We start from the raw sequence: 6,369 nt of genomic DNA on the forward strand, positions 1-6,369 counted from the left end.
TGTGAAATACAGACTTCTCTGAAATAAAATGGTATCAGTATTTCAGCATGCACAATAAGGTGATACTTGAATAAAAATGGACTGCAAGGTAGAGTTGCCAGAAAAAAGCCATTGCTACACCAATGCCACAAAACAGCCCGCTTGCAATATACCAAATAGCACCTAAAGAAGCCTAAAAACTTCTGGAATAAAATAATTTGGAAAGATGAGACCGAAACTGAACTTTATGGTCACAACCATAAAAGCTATGTTTGGAGAGGAGTCAACAAGGCCTATGAAGAGAAGTGCACCATGGCTATCATGAAGCAAGGAAGTGAATCCCTGCTGTCTTGGGGGGGGGGGGGGGGGTGAGCTACAGTGACACAGGGAGTTTAGTTAAAATTGATGGCAGGATGAATGCAGCATCTTATTAGAAAACATTGGAGGAGAATTTGCATTCAGCCAGGAAGCTGCGCATGGAGCGCACTTGGACTTTCCAATAGGACAATGATCCAAAATATAAGGCCAAGTCAACTCTTCAGTGGCTGCAGTAGAAGAAAATGAAGGTTCTGGAGTGGCCATCACAGTCTCCTGACCTACCATCATTGAGCCACTTGGGGAGAATTCAAACATGCAGTTCATGCTAGACAACCAAAGAATTTACAGGATTTGGAGGCTTTTTGCCAAGAAGAATGGGCAGCTATATCACTAGAGAAAAAAAAAAAGGGCCTCATTCACAACTCTTTCAAGACTGTAAGCTCTCGTTGTAAAAGGGGGCAATACACGATATTAACTAAGGGTATGCAAACTTTTGACCAGTACCATTTTATTATTTCCGTTTTTTTTAAAGATTGTACTATTCTGTGATGCATAATAGTTTGATTTGAAACACATTTAAAAATAAGACATGTTTTGTCTGATCATGCATGTTTTCTTAAAATGCTAGGAGTTGCAGGAAAATAATTCAGTCCCAAACTTCAAAATCAATGATGTAATACATATTTTTAATTTTTCATAGCGGCAACTCCATTGCTTAGAGTAGCACAAGTTTCAGAACAGGGTCCCCTGACACAGACCCGTGTTTCGCCAAACCCGGCTGCATCGGGAGGAACAATAATTTTATGCAGGAATTCATACACTACAAAATAAAGAAATTTAAGCAAAGTAATAAAAGGGACCGATATAGAATGGATTAGTACATATGTAGCATTATTCAAAAGCATAAAACATACCTTTACAACTCTGTGCATTAACACGGTTCAATTGCAAGGAGGGCAGGCAGTACAGACAAATCTCAGCATTTAAAGAGCTGAAATTCTTAGCGCCAAAAACTTGACCAATCAGAACACACCAGCACTACATATATTCAGCCAATCAAAATGCAGTATCAGGGATACAGTGGGGAATCGGAGAAATAGAAAAATCAAAGAAAAAATTGCCACTCTATCTCGTTATTAAGCCCATGAGGTGTCAGACTATCAAGTCTATAGATCCATTTCTGCTCCCGACGAATCAGAATCTCGGAAAAATTCCCACCCTGGGGTGGCAGAGGCACAACGTCAATAACTTAAAACTGTAAATCACCTTCATTATGGCCAAATGTGACCCAGTGGTGCACCAAAGGGACTGTTTCTCATCTGTTTTTAATATTTGAACGGTGCTCAATAATTCGAGTCTAAATGGGGCAGGAGGTTTTCCCCACACACAGTTTAAAGCAGGGGCAAACAATTACATAGATAACTCCCTTAGTCTGACAAGTGGAAGAAAAATTTAATTGAAATTTAACATGTGAGATAGGATGTTCAAAAATAGATAAGGGTGCTGTATGGGGTCACACCGAGCAGTGCCCACAGGGTAAATGACCTAAAAATTGTTCAGGATCTGACAACACTGGGTCATTTAAATGTGAATGAACCAAAATATCTTTAAGGTTCCGTCCCCAGCAAAATGAAAAACGAATGGGAAAATCAAAAGTTTTGTAAATAGATAGAATTGGCCAGTGACATTTGATAATTGAAGTAATAATGGGCCTGATTTTAAATGCCCTGCGCACGTAAATCCAGCCGGATTTACGCGCGCAGGGCCCTCACGCGCTGGCACGCCTATTTTGCATAGGCCGCCGGCGCGCCCACAGCTCCGGGAAACATCCAAGGAAGGCTATTACCTTAGGGTTGATAGAGTAATTAAATTGAAGATGTTTACTGCAATTATTTAGCCAATCAAAAAATACAGAAAACTGTATATCCGTCCCTGTCCATACTAAAAAAAAATATCGATATACCCGAACCATGAAAAAATGAAAGATGACCAGGGAAATGAATAAATAAAGTCATCTTCAAATTTACTGACATAGAGGCAAGCCAAACTTGCTGCTATTGTGGCCCCCATTGCTGTACCATTAATTTGTTGAAATATTTCTGATTGGAACTGAAAATAATTCTTAGAGCTAAACGTGTGAGAGTTAGCAAGAATGTAGTTGATACGCGAGTCGGACCAGGGCGCATATTCAAAACATCAATTAAATTCAACGCCTCCTGTTGGGGAGTATTAGAATATAATGAAACAATATCTAGAGTTACCAAAAAATATTTTGAATCAATGGGCAGAGACAGATTATTCAAAATAGTAATAAAATGGTTTGTGTCCCTGACAAAGGAGCGACTTTTACATACTAATGGTTTTAAAAATATGTCCACAAATTGTGATAGTGGTTCTAAAACCGAACCAATGCCAGAGACAATTGGGCAACCAGGTGGATTTTGTAATGATTTATGAATCAAAATGTTGATATAATCAGAAATTCAATTTGTAGGAAAGTTGCCTCACGTGGAGTGATCTGATGTGAAAGCAGGGCATCCTGTACTTCATTTTTAATAATTCCTTGCAACTCTAATGTTGGATCAGTTGTTAAAGGTAAATAAAATTTAGTGTGAGAGAGCTGACATATCATTTCATCAACATACCTACCACGATCTAATACCACTATACCAACCCCTTTATCAGCAGGTTTTATCACAATAGACTGGTCATTGTTAACAATTTAATAGCCTTTTTCTTATCCTTTGAGATATTAGTGTTTCACCACAGGTCTCTGGGGAAGTCGTTGGACATCCGCTTGAATTAATTTCTCAAAGGCCAGTAGAACAGGATCTACTGGTCCTGGAGGAGACATCTAGATTTTTTAGATTTGATAGTCATCATCCTACTGCTTTAAGAAAAAATATTCCAGCTGGACAATTATTAAGGCTTATCTGGGTTTAAAAAAAGGTTTGGATAAGTTCTTAGAGGAGAAGTTTATTACCTGCTATTAATCAAGTTAACTTAGAGAATAGCCGCTGCTTTTACTAGCATCAGTAACATGGAATAGACTTAGTTTTTGGGTACTTGCCAGATACTTTTGTAGCCTGGATTGGCCACTGTTGGAAACAGGATGATGGGCTTGATGTACAGGATGATGGTCTTGACCTAGTATGGCAATTTCTTATGTTCTTATTGTCCAACTGACTCCCTTGCAAGCTCTTTGCTTTGAATGTACCTGAAAAAGTTTTTATCATGAGTTTTGCCTCCACAGCAAGCTTCATTTCAGATTCTGTCTTTGCCTTCCTTATCAAAACTTTGCATCTAACTTGCCAGTGCTTAGGCTGTTTCCTGTTTCTTCATTCGGATCCCTAATTCCATTTTTCTTAAGATGTTCCTTTGACTAGAATAGCCTTGCTCTCCTTGCCTTTTAACCATGCCAGAAGTCATTTGGTCTTCCTTCCACCCTTTTAATGCATGGTGTATAGCTGGTCTGGCTTCCAAGATGGAATTTTTAAACAATGTCCAAGCTTGATGCCGCTGACAGGAAGACACTTCTTTTCATGTATTTTCTACTTTATCATATTCCCTCCCAGCTTCTCCCCTTATGTAGTTATTGGTGTTATCTCATGCTTTGCATCTAGGAAAACTGTTGTAATCCTTTTTTTTTTTTAATTTAAACTTCTATTCCACCTACATCATAAAAACATAAACATGTCAGTTGATAAACTACATAGAACAGACAAACAGTCCCACTATTTTATTAAAAAATAACTCAACATTTTACTTTTGCAGAGCAGTACTTGAATGTAATCTGCTTTGAAGTGGCTGAGAATTGGAATATAAATCAAATATCTAAATTAATAAATCTGTTACATCCAGGAGAATACCTTATAAAATAGTAATGCTTTTAATCTTTGACAGAAAAGTCCATATTCGATTACTAACAGGAAAAAAGGCTTGCTGACTGGTCTTTTGGAGATGTTTCCTTAACTAACAGCATGACAAGCATAAACTGTGGGAGGATGTAGGTTCAGAAACCAAATTAACTAAATAAGATGGTTCGTCAACATTAATGGTCTTGAACATCAAAGTTAACACTTTGAATCTTACTCATTGGACAATGGGTAACCAGTGTAGGCATTCCAATAATGGGGGTCATATGATCTCATTGTGAATCTCTGCCCCCCACCCCCTCTCCCCAGGATAAGCTGTACAGTGGCATTCTACAACAACTGCAAAGCCCTAAGTTTATTTTTAGGGAGACCTATGTAAAAAGAATTGTAATAGTCAACCAAGGTTAGTACAAAACTCTGGACATTATCCAAAAACCATTCCTTGAAAAATGTATTTCAGGTGCTGTAATGTAACAGTCTGAGTTTAAAACCAGACTTCAGTGTTGCCTTAATCTACAGTTTTAAGGATAGACAGAGGTCAAGCTGAATAATCGGGTCATTAACAGATTCTGAGAAGGACATGGGGGGACGCCTCCTATCAAGAAATTGACTTCCTACAGGGCTGGCAGTATGAGTAATCCATAAGGCTTCAGTTTTAGAAAGATTTAGCACTAACCTGTTGTGCCCAGGGCCAGTGCTTCCATAAATAAACTAGGTGATCGCTTAAGGTGCCAAAATTTTGGGGGTGACAAAATCATGCCAGCTCAAGGCATAGAAGGGTTGTGTGCCAGATCTAATACTGCGAAAAAAAAAAAAAAGCACTGTGCTGGAGCCACTGTTAGAAGAGAGTGCTATGCTGGAACTGCCACCAATAGATAAGTTGGGGAGTGGGAGGTGCATGACTGAAGGTTCTCCTAGGGTGCCAAATACTCTTGCACTGGCCCTGAGCCCCATCCAAGTATTCACAGCGCTTTATTATAATGTTGTTTTTCTATATTCTGCAAAGACCGGCAGTTTACTGCAGACACACTTGCATCATGTGACTGCACTTGCCGCCGGATGGATTCTTCCTGAGCTTTCCAGAAAAAATTAAAAGCATTTCCTTGCTTATTTATTTATTTATACCTCCAGGGCTGGTGGGACGAGGCCAGCCGCCTAGGGTGCCATAAGTGGGCAGGGTGCCAGAATGGGGGGAGAAAGAACTGTATGAAGGAGAACACAACTATATCTATCTTCCACTGTCAGAGGGTACTTTCAACTCGGGGGTGGGGGGGGGGGCCAAAGTTACATTGGTCTGCCTAGGGCATTGAAGACCATTGCACACCTCATTTTCTTTGTATCCACTGGAACCGTAGGGCACATCTTCATTGCTTCAGTCCCGCAGATTTCCTGAAGACAATTTTTCTGTCTCTCTTTCTGGCTTCATCCATTAAAACCCTAGTTTTCCCCAATTAGGTTTTTGGCATGTTTTAAATTTTCTTTTCAACATCCCTTCTGAACCAGCCAGCTCTTCTTTTTTCTTAACACACCCAGCAGGTCATTTGGCCAAAACCTTTTCCTTCTCTTTAGACTGTCTACTTTTAGAGCACAATGTATTTGTTTGATTTTTGCCTTATCTAATTTCCTCTGAGAAATAGGCCAGCAGCTTCAATTTCTGTCCCAACTTCAAACAGAAGGTCTCCATCACTGACCACCATAAGGTTTGCTATATGTGTCTGGGACAAAGCTGCAATAACTCAGGCTGTGACATCTTTGCAAAGATGCCTCCAAGAGCAATTTGGGCTTGGAAACTCTGGCTTTTTGCTTTCCTTGCTGGTGAACAAAAATCCAGCTCATCGATACTCCAAAGCCTTAACATATCTCTTTATACAGCTATGAGAGTTAGGTCGGGGTGCTCAGACCAGTCCTATTAACCCCCCCTCCCCCCCCCAGCCAGTTGGGTTTTCAGGATATTCCTAATGAATATGCATGAGAATTATATGCATACACATGAGGATGAGGTAATGCATGCAAATCTAATGCTTATTCATTAGGGATATCCTGGAAACCTGAGGGGCCCGTAGGACCGGTTTGAGCACCCTTGAGTTAGGTAATGTAGAAAGGTCTGTACTATTTAAAGTGGCCATTTCTAGAGGTGAGTGCTGATGTACAGGCTCAGAGAATACCAGATTATTCTCTAGAGATTCAGTCCATAATG

Source organism: Rhinatrema bivittatum, chromosome 4 (genome assembly GCF_901001135.1).
Source record: "Rhinatrema bivittatum chromosome 4, aRhiBiv1.1, whole genome shotgun sequence".
Classification (NCBI taxonomy): Eukaryota; Metazoa; Chordata; class Amphibia; order Gymnophiona; family Rhinatrematidae; genus Rhinatrema; species Rhinatrema bivittatum.